This window comes from Ursus americanus, chromosome 5, assembly GCF_024610735.1.
Source record: "Ursus americanus isolate L20-20 chromosome 5, mUrsAme1.1.p, whole genome shotgun sequence".
In the NCBI taxonomy this organism is placed as follows: domain Eukaryota; kingdom Metazoa; phylum Chordata; class Mammalia; order Carnivora; family Ursidae; genus Ursus; species Ursus americanus.
This window is the reverse complement of record NC_142131.1, coordinates 76,343,472-76,359,070: the sequence shown is the minus strand read 5'-3', so window position 1 is coordinate 76,359,070 and position 15,599 is coordinate 76,343,472. Positions and strand designations below refer to the sequence as shown.

Sequence of the window (15,599 nt, the reverse complement as noted above, 5' to 3'; positions counted from 1 at the left end):
AAACCTTCCATCCACTTCCTTCACCTTCCTGAGCCTGCTGTGCTCACCCCAAGCCCCAGATGGGGGGCAGCTCCAGAGATGACAGGGGCATCTTGATGTGAGAGGCCCCACTAGGGGTGGGATGTGACCCCCACATGAGCAGAGCCCTCCCAGACAGTAAATGAACTGTGGAAGCCCTGTCAATATTCTCTGAAATAAGATTTATGGAAGAACCACATCCAGGCTCTCAGGAGCTTCCTGTCCTGGTTCTGGGATTGTGTGGCTTGGTCATTCGCATGCCGGCCGATGCTGAATCCCTGAACTTCTCACCTAGGGTTTTACAGCTCCCCCTCACTGAATAAAGTCCCATTTGGACCAGTCAGTGTAGAGTGAGGGTCTCTGGGAAACCCTCAAAAGTGCATGCCAGCTGTGGCAAAGCGCATCCGTATTCCTCTCTCCTTGTCAGGCCCTGGAGTTGACCATGAAATTTGGGGTTTCCTATAAGAACGGGGATTCCTTGAATGCAAAGAGTTGAGGAAGAATCACGTTGCACCAACAGCAACTGCCCAGTGTCTCAAGCACAGGGGCACAAAGAAGAGCTGGTGACGACGTCTCCAGATGTTCCTAAGCATGCGGGATGTCATACTGGATCATTCGTGAGGCCAACCAGAGCCCACGGAGCCAATCCTTGTCCTGCTCTGATGGAGAGCCCCTTCTCAGGATCCGGAGATACAGAAGGGAGGACAATGTCTTCTTGGGTTTGTCGCTTCAATATGCATCTTCACGGTCCTTTCGTGAGTGGCATCAGCTGGCTCAGCGGTCACACTGTCCTGAGCAGGACAGAATGAGGGGATCAGCCCCTGCACGCAGGTGCCCTCTACACACGGCACAAAGGACTCAATGCTCGGCGCGTCCACCTGCTTCTCTCTCCTATTTGCTCCTCAACAATGCGCTTCAAGCTGTGGCCTGGGGGACTTTTCTCCTGGACTTGTTCAGAGTGGACATTGGCTCCTGGGCATGGCTAGGTCAGAGGCAAAGATTCAGGGAGGGGGTGGCTGATGTCCTCATGAGCTCTCCAAGTGCCTTTCTCTCTTTCTGGTCCTGCCTGTGCTGATGCGGCTGACCTCCCACCTCCAAGTACCGGCCCAATGCCTGTGCCATCCCTGATCCCTCTGAGGGGATGCTGTGCCCCCCATACATGGGATCTTGGTCGAAGACCCTGAGGTACCCAGATGGGAGCCTGGCAACATGAACCTTCATGGTCAAGTCCATGTCTGTTTCCTGCCTTTCTTCCTGCAGCCCCCAGCAGCCGTGGCTAGACTCCCTTGACATGGATTCAGATCCAAAATTAAAGACAGTTAGAACCTGGATCCTAATTTTATTGGAAAGACGGTGGAATAGCGCAACTCTATACATTCACGACTCCTTCCTTTCCCAGATCAATGTGACGAAAATAAAATGTCAAACGCGCGACTGAGAACCTTGTCCCTTTCTGCATTGTACTTGGGGCTTGGATGGGACCCAGAATTACAGAGGCCAAGGGGCAGGGAGGGAGCTTGGCAGCCCAGTGACTTGGGACCCATCATCCTCTCTCCCTATGCTCTCCATCACACTTCCAGCATGGAGGTCCCTTTACCATGAGGGGCATCTGGGACTCTCAGAACTGCTTGATCCTGCCTTCATCATTTCCTAGCTGTGTGATCACAGGACTTTCATTTTTTTTTTCTGAGCCTCAGTTTCCTCCCATTATAATGCAGGCTGATGTTCCTCACTTCAGGAGATAGTTTGAGGATATCACAACCACATGCACATGACATAATCACTGTGTATGTGCAATTTATTTCCCCACATTTCTTGTGTTCCATTTTTGTAAGGGAAACTTCCAGATCATTGTAGTTCCACATGTAGTTGTGACAAATAATAATACAAAGGGTCCCAGAGAGATCCCTCATACCCTTTATCCAGGTTTCCCCAGGTGGGAGCATCTCAGAAAAATCAAAGTACAATAGCATAACTGGGATGTTGACATTGTTACAGACGGGATCCGGAACCGCCATTAGGATCCCTTGTTTTGTCCTTTTACGGCCACACACACGACCCTCTCACACACACTGCTTCCTTAACTCCTGGCAACCACTGAGATAGTCCCCATTTCTCTACATTTGTCATTTCAAGAATATTATATACATATGGAATCATACAGAATGTAACTTCTGGGGATTGGCTTTTTTCGCTAGCCATAATCTCAAGAGTCGTTCAGATTTTTGTGTGTCTCAATCGTTTGTTCCTTTTTATTGTTGAGTGCCATTCCACTACGTGGTTGGGCCATAGTTCAACCCTTTGCCCATTGGGACGTCTAGATTGTTTCCAGCTTAGGGTTCTTATGAATAAAACTGCTATAAACATTCAGTTACAGGTGTTTGTGTAAACGCAAGTCGTATTGTGGGATAAATGCCCAGGAATGCCACATCTAAATATATGGTAATTGCTTGCTTAATTTTGTAAAGAAACTGCCCAACTGTTTTCCAGATGGCTGTAACATTTTTCGTTCCCACCAGCAGTACGAGTGAATTCCTTTCTCTGCATCTTCAGCAGCATTTTGTGCTGTCCCTGTTTATATTTTAAGTGCTTCTGATAGACCTTCAGTCAGTGGCATCAGCTGACCCAGCCCATGGTCGTGCGCCCTGAGCAGAGCGTAGCATGATGGGTCTGGCCTCTGCCCAGAGGTCTCCTCTGTACATCAGTGCAAAGCAGGGATGGCTCACTGTGGTTTCAGTTTGCAATCCCAACCAGCTAATGACACTGCACGTCTGTTCGTGTGCTGATTTCCCAACTGTATATCCTCTTCGGTGATATGTCTCTTCATGTTTTTTGCCCATTTTCTAGCTGGATTGTTTGCTTTCACTCTTGCGAACCGAGAGTTCTTTATGTATTATAGATACTAGTCCAGTTATAGGATATGCCTTATGCAAATATTTTCTCCCTCTTTGTGCCTTGTCTTTTCAGTCTTTTCAAATTAGCTTTCCCAGAGCCAAAGTTTTTTATTTTGACACGGTCCGATGTGTCAATTTTCTGAAGAGTGGTGCTTTTGGTGTTAAATATAAGAACAGCTTTTCATAACCCTAGATCCTGAGTATTTTTCTCCTACATTTTTCTAAAAGTCTTATAGTTTCACATTTTACATTGAAGTCCACGATGCATCTGAGTTCTATTTTGGGTGTGAGGTTTAGGTCAAATGTCATTTTTTGTGTGTGTACCTATGGACACCAGTTCCTCCAGCACCATTTTTTGAAAAGCTTGTCATTGCTCCTGCAGTTTAGTCAAAAATGAAGTGGCCATGTTTATATGGGTCAAATAATGCTCTCTGCAGACTGTTCCATTGATCTACAGGTCTATCACGTGGTCTGTACTACACGGTCTTGGTTACTACAGATGTATAATGAGGTATGAAATCCTGTAAACTAACTCTTCTTTAATCTTCTTTGATTTTCCTTTTTTTAAGATTTTATCTATTTATTTGAAAGAGAGAATGAGAGAGAGAGACAGAGGGAGCATGAGAGGGGGGAGAGTCAGAAGGAGAAGCAGACTCCCTGCTGAACAGGGAGCCCGACACTGGACTCGATCCCGGGACTCCAGGATCATGACCCAAGCCGAAGGCAGTCACCTAACCAACTGAGCCACCCAGAATCTTCTTTGATTTTCAAACACCAAACCAGCCACGCATCCCTGGAATATATCCCTTGTTCATCAGATCATTGTTTTTACACATTGCTAGTTGCTATTTAGCAATAGTTTGTTAATGCCAAGTGTCCCCTCTTCCTTTATGGCATGGAAGATACCGTGTAGAATTGGTGTTAATTCTTGAAATGCTTCACAGAGGGGCACCTGGGTGGCTCAGTCAGTTAAGTGTCTGCCTTCAGCTCAGGTCATGATCCCAGGGTCCCTGTGTCGGGCTTCCCACGTCTGCTTCCCCCTCTCGGTCTGCCCTTCCCCCCAACTTGTGCTCTCTCCTTCTCTTGCTCGCTCTCACAAATAAATAAAATCTTTTTAAAAAATTGTTTCACGGAATTCTCCAGTGAAACCATCTGAGCCTGGTCATTTCTGTCTTTTTTTTTTTTTTAAGATTTTATTTATTTATTCAACAGAGACAGAGACAGCCAGCGAGAGAGGGAACACAAGCAGGGGGAGTGGGAGAGGAAGAAGCAGGCTCCCAGCGGAGGAGCCTGATGTGGGGCTCGATCCCAGAACGCCGGGATCACGCCCTGAGCCAAAGGCAGACGCTTAACGACTGAGCCACCCAGGCGCCCCAAATTTTATTTCATGTATTTTCTATTTTCCTTGAGACTTGTTCTTTGACCAATGGGTCATGTAGAAATGTGTTTTTGAGTTTCCAAGAGTTGGAGATTCTTATGTTGTCTTTCCATTACTGGTTTCTACTTTGATTCCACTGAGGTTAGAGAACACACTGTATGTATATATGATTCAGTTCTTTAAGTGGGTTGAGGTTTGTATTATGACCCAGGAGATGGTCTTAGTATGTGTGCTGTGGGCACCTGAAAAGAACATGGATTCTGCTGTTCTTGGTTGAAGTATTCTGCAAATGTTGATAGGATCCTGTGTGTTGACGGGGTTGTGTGTTACCACGTCTGTTTGGTTCTACTTTCTAGTTGCTCTGTTTTCAGGTGGGAAATCAGAATAAATTCAAAAGTTGTGCCACTACTGTCATCTTCCCAGAATCCCCCTGGGAGCAGCGTTAATTTGCATTTGTATTATCATCGGCTTCTTTTTCTATGCTGGAGGTCCATTTAGACTTACCTTTCTGATCAAATCTTTGTCCAGTTTTCTATTAGGTTGGTCTTTCTCTTAATTTTTCAGAACATTTGATATCTAGAGAGCAGCAGTTTTTAAAAAATTAATTGAAAATAATTTTTCTCCATCTGTTATCTTTTCACTCTACTTCTGGGTAGTTTTTCCTAAACCCAACTATCTTATTTTTATGCAGTTGAGATTATCAGTGTTGTCTTTATTGACTAAAGTATTTCAATATTTAAACAAGGTTCTATTAAACAACCTAGCCACAATACCGTGTCACCCCTAAAAGAAATGGACAGTAAATCCTTCATTTCCTCAATTATCACATCAATGATTAAATTTTCCACTGTCTTATAAATATGTTTTGTTTTATTTTCACATCTTGCCTATAGGGATCAGAATCCAAATAAGGTCAACATACTGCAATGGAGTTCACTTGTCCCTTCAGCTTCTCTTAATCTAAAGGGTTCCCTCCCATAATGGGCACAGAACTACTAATACATAATACAAAAGCACAATTGTGATGCAATTGATAGGAAAATGTCAGGGTGGGGGGGGGAAACTGAAGAATATGTTCAAAATAAACTCACTACTTAAAGATGGGAGTAGGAGAGCTGGGACCAGAAATAATCAATTGTTTTCAGGCATCCAGCTCACATTTACTGAACACCAGCTATGAGTAAGCCACAATCCAGCACGCAGATGACATTAAACATTTAAAAAGTTCCACACTATTCCAAGAACTAAACAGATTAAGACCACAACCCAAGAGACGTTCACGGATCACTAGACTGTCTGCAATTTTAGCTCACATTTCATTTTTTTCTGGACATGGACACTCTAAGTCCTTCAGAAGCAAGCAAATCTAACCTAAACTCTAACCAGGCAGTTAAATCACCCAAGGAAAGATAAGTGGTCCATTTAGCTGGCCTCCATACTACAGTAACTTCTATTCAATAAGTGCTTTTTTAGGGGCCCCTGGGTGGCTCAGTCGTTAAGCGTCTGCCTTCGGCTCAGGGCGTGATCCCGGCGTTCTGGGATCGAGCCCCACATCAGGCTCCTCCACTGGGAGCCTGCTTCTTCCTCTCCCACTCCCCCTGCTTGTGTTCCCTCTCTCGCTGGCTGTCTCTATCTCTGTCAAATAAATAAATAAAATCTTTAAAAAAAATAAGTGCTTTTTAAAAACTTTTTAAAAATTTATTTGAGAGAGAGAGGGGGAGAAAGCACGAGCAGAGGGGAGGAGCAAAAGCAGAAGCAGAAGCCGACTCCTCACTAAACAGGGAGCCCGACTCAGGACTCGATCCAAGACCCCCGGGTCATGATCTGAGCCAGAGGCAGATGCTTAACCAACTGAGCTACCCAGGCGCCCCCCCCCATAAGTGCGTTTTGGGGCAACCTCCCCATGACTTGTCCTGTGGCAGATGACATGGATCATGGAAAAAGGTTTGTAACACATGCCTTCCCTTCCTCCTGTAAATCCTAATTATCTTGGTAGCCAAGATTTCTAGCCTAAAACTAGATTAGAGACACGGAGCTCTGAGAGTGCTCAGGAAAGGTAATTAGTTCTTGCTGTAATCCACCACCCCGCACAGTGCATGGCACACAGTAGGGCCTCCATAAGCATTTGTTAAATGAATTGAAGAGTGGATACCTGACTGAGTCTGTGGCAGGGACCTGAACCTTCAAATCCCAACATCTGCATGCAGCCCTAGCCTTCACTTTCTTTCCTAAAAACTCCAAGTACTCTGCAAATATTTTGTAAAAATGATTTGACCTGGACAATTTTCCTGATTTTGTTTAGTTGTTTATCTGTGCTCTCTTTTCATTCACTGAGCACCCTTAGGACAGTTATTTTGAATTCTCTGTTTGGGGATTTATATATTTCCATTCCTTTGGGGTTGGTTTCTGGAGACTTAATTTGTTCCTTTGTATTGGCTATGTTTCCCCGTCTTGGAGGAGTGGGAAGGCAGACTCAGCATTTGAAAAATCAGACCTCTCTCCCAGTCTTTCTGGTATGGTTTCATGCTGTGAGTGCTTTCTCCAACCAGCCCAGCTAGAGATTCTAGAGGCCTCTAAAGCCTTTCTCGGTTGGCATCCTCTCTGGGCTCCTAGGGGTCAGCTACCAAAGAGGTTTGCCAGCTTCTGCTCGGGAGCTCCCCCTGGTGTCGATCTACGATACTGCGGCCTCCCTGTTGCTGCCGTAAGACTTGGGAATGGCGCTCCACCCAGTGTCCTTCCCTGGTACTGCACACTCTGGTGCTCGACCAAACCAATGTGATCACCCCCAAACTGGAATCCCAATTCTGTTCGCACTTAGATCCAGGCGAAATAGAAATCAGTCCCTCTGGCTGCACCCAAAATGCTCGGGAACGTTGGACATACATTCCACTCCTTTCTCTCTCCAGGGACAAGGCAGGAGTTGGGAGCTTCCTCCCTATCATACCACACTGTGCAATGGGGATGGGACTCTGCCTAGGACGCCATGAATTTCCCTACCCGGTTTCATGCTGGCCTGGGGGTGCAGAAACCTCTCAGCTGGCTTCTGGGTCTCTCACAAAAGTACCTGGTCCGTGTGTTAAATCTGCCTCTGTGGCGTGGGGGGGGGGGGGGTTCCTGTTCTGCCATCTTGTTGACATCAGTGTAAGGGCATCCACCTCGGAGACCACGGAACCGCACAGAAGGTGTCGCTATAGACGCAAACTCCTGTGTTGTTGCTTGTTTTGCTGTGTCACAATTCATTCCCCAACCCAGTGGGATAAAAGGCGTTCCATTCCTGGAGTCCAGCGGCTCCGTGTTTAATGGAGAAGGAGAAAGAAAACTATTGGTTTATGGCTTCCCCCCCAAACCCCCAAAGAGGTCATCCAATTCATGAAAGACTGTTAAACATCTAATTGCTCGGCAAGGGCTCTCAATTTGGGCTGTATTAGGACACCAAGGGCACACTCTCTTGCCTTCCTGGGATATATCCCACTTGGTAACGGTGTGTAATTCTTTCCGTGTATGCTGCGGGGTTTGGTTTGCCAGTGCATGGTTGAGGGTGTTGCATCCATATTCTTTAGAGATGCTGGTCTCTAGTTTTCCTTTCTTACCATGTCTTTGGGTTTGGTATCGAGAATATCGGCCTCAGAAAATGAGTCGGTGAGTGTTCCCCCTCTTCTTTTTCTTGTTAGTGTTTGAAAAGACTTGGTATTAATTCTTCTTTGAACGCTGGTTAGAATACAGCAGTGAGGGGCGCCTGGGTGGCACAGCGGTTAAGCGCCTGCCTTCGGCTCAGGGCGTGATCTCGGCGTTATGGGATCGAGCCCCACATCAGGCTCTTCAGCTATGAGCCTGCTTCTTCCTCTCCCACTCCCCCTGCTTGTGTTCCCTCTCTCGCTGGCTGTCTCTATCTCTGTCAAATAAATAAATAAAATCTTTAAAAAAAAAAAAAGAATACAGCAGTGAAGTCATCTGTACCTGCCTTTTCACCCCTTCACATGGGTTTCTGCAGAAGGACATTTTTAATTTTTTTAAAATTTTTTAAAGTTTTTATTTAAGTAATCTCTACACCCAATGTGGGGCTTGAACTCAGACCACGAGATCATGCGTCCCACGATCTTCCGACTGAGCCAGCCAGGTGCCCCCAGATGGACATTTTTAATTTTGATGAGGTCCAATGTATCTGTGTTTTATGACCTGCACTTTTGGTGCCAAATCTAGAACTATTCCCATAGCACTAGGCACTGACAGTTTTATCCTAGGTTTTTTTCCTAACAATTTTATGTTTTGCGTGGTTATATTAAGTCTGTGATCTATTTCAAGTTCACTTCTGTGTAAGGTGTGACGCTTATACGGAGGTTCATTTTCTTCCCCCTAGGAACGTCCAGTTACTCAAATGCCATCTGTTGAAAAGGCTATCCTTTCTCAGGTGAATTGCTTTTGCACCTCTGTGCAACGTCAGGCGGGCAGATTTGCATTCCACTGATCCGTATGTCCATCCCTTTGCACACACTACTCTGCCTTGATTACTGCAGCTACTCAGTGGGCCTTAATCTATGGAGTGTGACCCCCTCCACTGTATTCCTTTTAAGGACAAACTACAGACTCAGAGAAAATATTTGCAAAATACCTGACAACTTGGGGCACCTGGGTGGCCAGGCTGTTTGAGCGGCCAACTCTTGATTTCGGCTCAGGTCATGGTCTTGGTTGGCATCCTGGGATTGAGCCCTACATTGGGTTCTGCACTCGGTAGGGAGTCTGCTTGAGGATTCTCTCTCTACCTCTGCCCCTTCCCCCGCCACATGCTTTCTCTCTCTCTCAAATAAATAAATAATCTATAAAAAAAAAATACCTGACAACAGACCACTATCTAGAATATCTAAAGACTCAACAGTAAAAATAATAATAATTAATAATAATAAAATTAAAAAGGTAAACAATTCAATTTAGAAAATGGGCAACTATCTGAAGAGACATGTCACCAGATGTATTCTGTCGAACATAGTAGCAAGAAGTAAAATTTTACGAACTACTTCAGTGAATAAAGGAAGGAATATCTCCCAATTTGTTTTACAAGGATGGTACAGCTCCAAAACCCAAACCTGATGAAAATGATAGAAAAATAAGTCCTCTGCACACGGATGCAAAGCACTTAATAAAATATTAACGAATTGATTCCAACAATATATTAAAAAGACTAATACTTTCATGACCAAGGAGGGCTTACAAGATTGCTGAACATGAAAAATTCAGCGGAATTCACAATTTTGACAGAATGAAGAATACAAGCCAACCTTCGTGCCAATAGAGCCAAGAAAAGCATGTGGCAATATTCACACCTGCTTGTAATAACTCTCGGGGATCAAGGATTAGAAGGGAATTTTCTCAACCTGATGCAGGGCATCTTCTGAAAAACTCATTTCTTTTCAACACCACACTCGATGTCCTAGTCATTGAAATAAGGAGGAAAAATAAATAAGACCCACGAAGACCAGAAAGAAAGAAGTAAAATTGTCTATAATTGATCAGAAGACATGAACACCTATGTAGAAAATCCAAAAAACATGCTAGCACTAAAAATTGAACTGAACAAGGTCACAGAAAACAAGGTAAAACGACAAGTCAGTGAGGAACTCCTCTGTACTGTTGGTGGGAATGCAAATTGGTGAAGCCACTGTGGAAAGCAGTTTGGAGGTTCCTCAAAGAATTAAAAATAGCATTACTGGGGCGCCTGGGTGGCACAGCGGTTGGGCATCTGCCTTCGGCTCGGGGCGTGATCCCCGTGTTGTGGGATCGAGCCCCACATCAGGCTTTTCCACTGTGAGCCTGCTTCTTCCTCTCCCACTCCCCCTGCTTGTGTTCCCTCTCTCGCTGGCTGTCTCTATCTCTGTCAAATAAATAAATAAAATCTTTTTTTAAAAAAAAAGTGAGATTTAAAAGGTTGAACTTATGATAGCATCAAATATATAAAGTATTTAGGAATAGATCTAACAAATGACATGCAAGGTCTCTTCACTGAGAATTACAAAATAATGCTGACAAAAAATTGGAAATATCTCAATTTTCCAAAACTTGATCTGTAACATGAGCTCTATGGACCCTGAAATGGTTTCCTATTTCATAAATAAAGGTTATCGTCACACAGTCACACCGATTTATTGACTTATTTTCAGCAGCTGATTTTGCACTGTAATATCAGAATCGATGGATTTGTCGAAGCAGAGCCTGTGGGACCCACAAGCCTAAAACACGTGTGCTCACAACTAACTCTCTTTGTGTCCTTTTGTCCAAAATCGTATTTTTCTCACCTTCGTCGATGGCAGGTATTTTTTTTTAAGATTTTATTTAATTTATTTGAGAGAGAGAGAGAGAGCTCAAGCAGGGCGAGCGGCAGGCAGAGGGAGAAGCAGGCTCCCCGCTGAGCAGGGAGCCCGATGCGGGACTCGATCCCAGGACCCTGGGATCATGACCTGAGCCGAAAGCAGGTGCTTCACTGAGTCACCCAGGTGCCCTCCAAGGCAGGTATTTTCCCTGGATGTAGAATTGTATTGACAGTCTAGATTGTTTGCTTTCTGTCTTTTGGACACCATGGTTTCTTTTTTTTAAATATTTTAAAATACTACTCCCAAAAGCTAAGTGGGTGGAGACAGGCATTGGGATAAGAGCCTGCTAAGACTTTGATTCCCTGGTGACCAAATCAAAATAAAAACAACATAGGAAATAATTCTAAGCCCGTAAAAGGGAGTAGTAGAAAGTAGTGGAAAGGGCTATGGGAGGCTTCCAGCTACCATGATGCTTTCTTCCTGCTCAGCTCAGAGATTGCCCGCCCCATTCCTCATCTGCATTTGGGACTGTCATGAATATCTAGGCTGGTCCTGAAGAGTGCTAAATTCCTCAAGCCAGCTTGCACACTGCAGTTCCTGAGTAACCTTCTTCTCTCTAACCTTGTCATAACTGACTTCGCCCTTCATTCTGTTGACCGACAGTGGCCGTGGCTTAGGTAACTACAGAATCTATACAGGATAGGACAAATTATCTCTAAAAATATAAGGATTACACAAATGTATGGTATTATCATTTTGCTGTTACTGAGGCTTCCTGTAGGAATGATCTTAGTTTGCTCATTTGATTCTGTCCAATATTATTTATATCCAGGGACATGGATTTCTTCATGTCCATTTGGGTAGTACCAGGTGAACATAATTTAGGCATCGTTCGATTTTATCTCACATCCTTCATAGAAAGGTCTAAATGAGTTTAGCAAAACTTTAAGGTCATTTAGGTAGGGGGCAGATCACTCCCTTTCTAACTTTCAAGTCTGACCTTATTTCGCTGCACTCTAGTGCTTCCGGGATGATGGGGGCCAGTAGGGAATGCAGAATTGGTAAGAAAAATGGGTCCACGCTGTACCAAGCAGTGATACGTGGTGACGTCACAGAAGCAGAGAAGTGATGATGATGGTCAGTAACAGAATGACCTCTAAAGAGATAGACAGAATAGACCCAAGAGAAAACAGCCAAAGAAAGGCAAGGAAATGGGCAGATTCCACACATAAGGAGGCAGAAAAGGTGATGGCTTGAACATTGTTGAAAACCAAGACCAAAACTACTCCATGAAGCAAGCAGCCTGAGGACAGTGGTGCCCTCAACCATTATATCAGGAAGATCACCCCACTGACATAGTTAAATATTTAAAATAAAGAAGACATACAATTCTAGCTATGCTTTCTTTTCTCTAAGAAGCTCACTTTAAGGCAAAGTTTCAGAATTAATTCTCCTCCTCATGTCACCTTTTCTCTACCTGTGGCCGGGTGTTCTTGTCTGGTCTTGGCAGGATTACGTAGCACTGAGGGGCAAATACGCTTCCCAGGAACCCTGGGATGGAGGCCAAGACGGAGACCTCCACAGGTGTGGTAGGTGGGCAGGAAGGACGCCCAGATACTGCCTAACACCAGCGTGCTGCACGTGAGGACTTGGCCTCCCTGCAGGTGTCAGGGAGGTTCCTGGCTACAAAAGCAATAGAGAAGCTGACCGAGGCCAGGATGCTCATGGAGCTCGGGGACCCAGTAGAAGGTGGTGGCTGAGCCCCCTCTGTACTTTATGCTGATGAGTCCAGGCTCGGGGTGTGGGTCTGTGTCTAGGAAGTGAGGAGAGTCCACCAGCCACACTCACAGAGCATCCCTGCGACCAGGGAGCAGAGGAGAATAAAGGAGTCAGAGGCTTGAGGCCCCATGCACTGCCCGGCCCTGCTCCCTGGCCCCATGGCCGTGAAAGCCAGAACCACAGTGATGGTCTTTGCCAAAATGGTGGGAAGAGCTACTGTGAACACAATTCCAAAGGTCGTTTGTCAGAGGAGGCTGGTCACTGTGGAAGGACAACCAGTGAAGAGCAAGGAGCAAGAAGAGGAAGCAGAGGGTCAGTGAGATGAGGAGAACAAAGCCAAGAGACTGATGGTTGCCTCTCACCAGGGGAGCGTCCCCATGCTTCACGAAGGCCCCAGAACCAGAGCTGTGAGGAGAGAGAAGGAAAGAACTGCACAGGCCCAGGTCATTCCCAGGGGTTCTCCAATGGTCAGGAAGGTGGTGGCCCACGGGAGGCAGCCATCTCTCCCCCTGTTTGGGTACTGGTCCTCCGGGCACCTCTCACACTGCTCCAAGTCTGAAAGCGACAGGAGGGTATATGGCAGGAATGGGCTCAGGGTGCCTGGGTGGCTCAGTCGGTTAAGTGTCTGCCTTCAGCTCAGGTCATGCATGATCTTAGGGTCCTGGGATTGAGGCCCACAGGGGGCTCCCTGCTCAGCGGGGAGTCTGCTTCTCCCTCTCCCTCTGCCCCTCCCCCGATTTGTGCACTCTAAATAAATAAATAAATAAATAAAATATTTTTTAAAAAAGAAAAAGATTTGTTCTTTTTTTTTTTTAAAGATTTTTTTAATTTATTTGACAGAGATAGAGACAGCCAGCGAGAGAGGGAACACAAGCAGGGGGAGTGGGAGAGGAAGAAGCAGGCTCATAGCAGAAGAGCCTGATGTGGGGCTCGATCCCAGATCGCCGGGATCACGCCCTGAGCCGAAGGCAGACGCTTAACTGCTGTGCCACCCAGGCGCCCCGAAAAAGATTTGTTCTTATGGCTTTCCATAGGGATATGAATCCATCAATTCTACAACATGGATGAATCTCAAAGACATTAACGCTAAGTGAAACAAGCCAGTCACAAAAGGAAAAATACTATATTATTCCACTCATATGATGTACTAGAGTAGTTCATAGAGCCGAAAAGTACAGTGGTGGTTGCCAGGGGCTGGAGGAAGAGAGAGCAATGGCGAGTTATTGTTTCAGCTGGGGACGATGAAAAGTTCTGGAGACGGTCGGTGGTGATGTTTTGTACAACAGTATAAATGCACTTAGACCACCGAGCCATGCTACCTGCATAACAACATAAATGTACTTAATGTTACTGAACTGCACACTTAAAAATGGTTCAAATGGTCAATGTAGGCCATGTGTATTTTACCACAAGAGAAATCATGAACTACAAAGAAACCATATAGTTCTAAGCCAAACAGGTCTGGTGCCTGGCCCACCATTTCAGAGGAAATCTTACCTTCCAGGGATTAGATCCCACACTGGCCATGTCTTCTATTGATCCTACTTCCGATCTGATCAGGAACATGCCAGGCAGGCCACAGCATGCCGAGCGCTGTAGACAACGTAACTACCCGCAGACGTGGTCGCTTCAAAATACTGGAGGGGAATCACGTCCAAAGCAGCATTTGGGGAGCATTCGTATTCCTCCATTGGGACCGCCACCTCTGAACACTCAAGAGCTGTGTACCAGAAACACTTCTGGAAAAATGTTCTCTGGGTATTTAGAAGAATGGACTGTCCTGAGGAATGCCCCAAATTCAGGCATAGCTCCTTTCTGATGAGAAAATAACAGAGTCCCATGAAAACCATAACCATTCTGAAATGTGGGTGTCAGAGCAACATCCCAGGGAGGGCAAATGATTCACACCTTCTCTATTCTTGCATAAGGGGCTGTGAAGATCTCACAATCACCAGGGAATCTGTACGTCCCTGAATGATAACCGCTGTAGCTGTAGGTTCTGGTGCTCCCATCGATGGAGGGTCAAATGATCAAATGTCTCTTCACGGCATCTCGCACTCACAAAGATAGTCTCTGAAATGGCAACACCGATCCCTTTCTTGACCTTTCTTCTCTCCAAGCTGAGAGAAACTGTTCACCTCTCATGTCATCTGAGGCAGCAAGTCCCATCCAGACCCATCCAAAATAGAGTATCAGCTGGCCCATGGCCTGGGGCAAGGAGTCATCTTTGGGGGCCATATGATAAAGGGATGGGTATGGCACTTTGTTACTCAGCATGGGATCAAAGGGGCCATATATGATCTGAATGGGAAAGAAAGAAAAGCCATGTTGGGTTTCAAATAAGTAGAAATTAATTGCAATGAAATAATTATTGCAATGAAATTAAAACATCCCTTCTTGGCTCTTCCTATAAATAGATTTAAAATATTCTGATACGTGCCCTCCTTACTACCCATCAGCAGCCTATCCCATTCCCCCACCCCCTCCCCTCTGAAGCCCTCAGTTTATTTCTCAGAGTCCATAGTCTCTCATGCTTGGTGCTCTGGGTGTTATACGCAACTAATGAATCATGGAACTTTACATCAAAAACCAGGGATGTACTGTATGGTGACTAACATAATATAATAAAAAAATACTATTATTAAAAAAAAACAAAATAAAATATTGTGAAATTCATTTTAAATTTGGTATTACTGGGTTCAAAAGAGGACAGCAAATAATAATCAGCTTAAGGGTCATGTACCCACCCTTCCTTTCTTCCTGAAAGTCAAGTGCTGAGGTAGAGAATTTTCTGGCCTCCCAGGTATCTCTATCACAACACACACCAAAGGAGTCAGTGAACTCCGCGTCACCAGGGGAAACCTGCAGAGCTCAAAAGCCACCCAGTCTGGACAGATGGAGTGAGATGGTGCCTCCAATAACAGATGCTGACTCATGGTCTCCTCTGACAGCTGTTATTTGACATAGTCCCCTTCCTTCCAAACAGAGAGCTTTCCAGAGTCTATTTATCCCTGTGGTAGGCGTTGTTGGGCAAAGGTCAGGGTCCCACTTGATCTCTAGAGCAAATTCTAGAGCCACAACCTGCTGGAAGTGTTCGTGGAACTACCAGCAGGAAGAGGAGAGAATCATGAATCTGCTCTGAACTTTCAAGGGACTGTAACTTCTAGTTGGACCAAATCTAATGGCCATCGTTCAGGGGGTCTCTAATCTGAGCAACAACCTCCCCGG

At 45.3% G+C, this 15,599-nt stretch overlaps 1 long non-coding RNA gene across 4 annotated transcripts in view; it reads right to left on the bottom strand.

Moving 5' to 3' along the window:
• The window catches only part of LOC148110152 (uncharacterized), a 124,755-nt gene that overhangs the window by 70,697 nt on the left and 38,459 nt on the right, over positions 1 to 15,599 (bottom strand). For 2 of the 4 annotated variants that reach the window (XR_015724619.1, XR_015724621.1), the window contains one exon: positions 13,210 to 14,672. This is a non-coding gene — a long non-coding RNA (uncharacterized LOC148110152). Of the gene's footprint in view, positions 1 to 13,209; positions 14,673 to 15,599 lie in introns of those variants that run through there. The other 2 variants (XR_015724620.1, XR_015724622.1) reach the window with 2 other exon arrangements.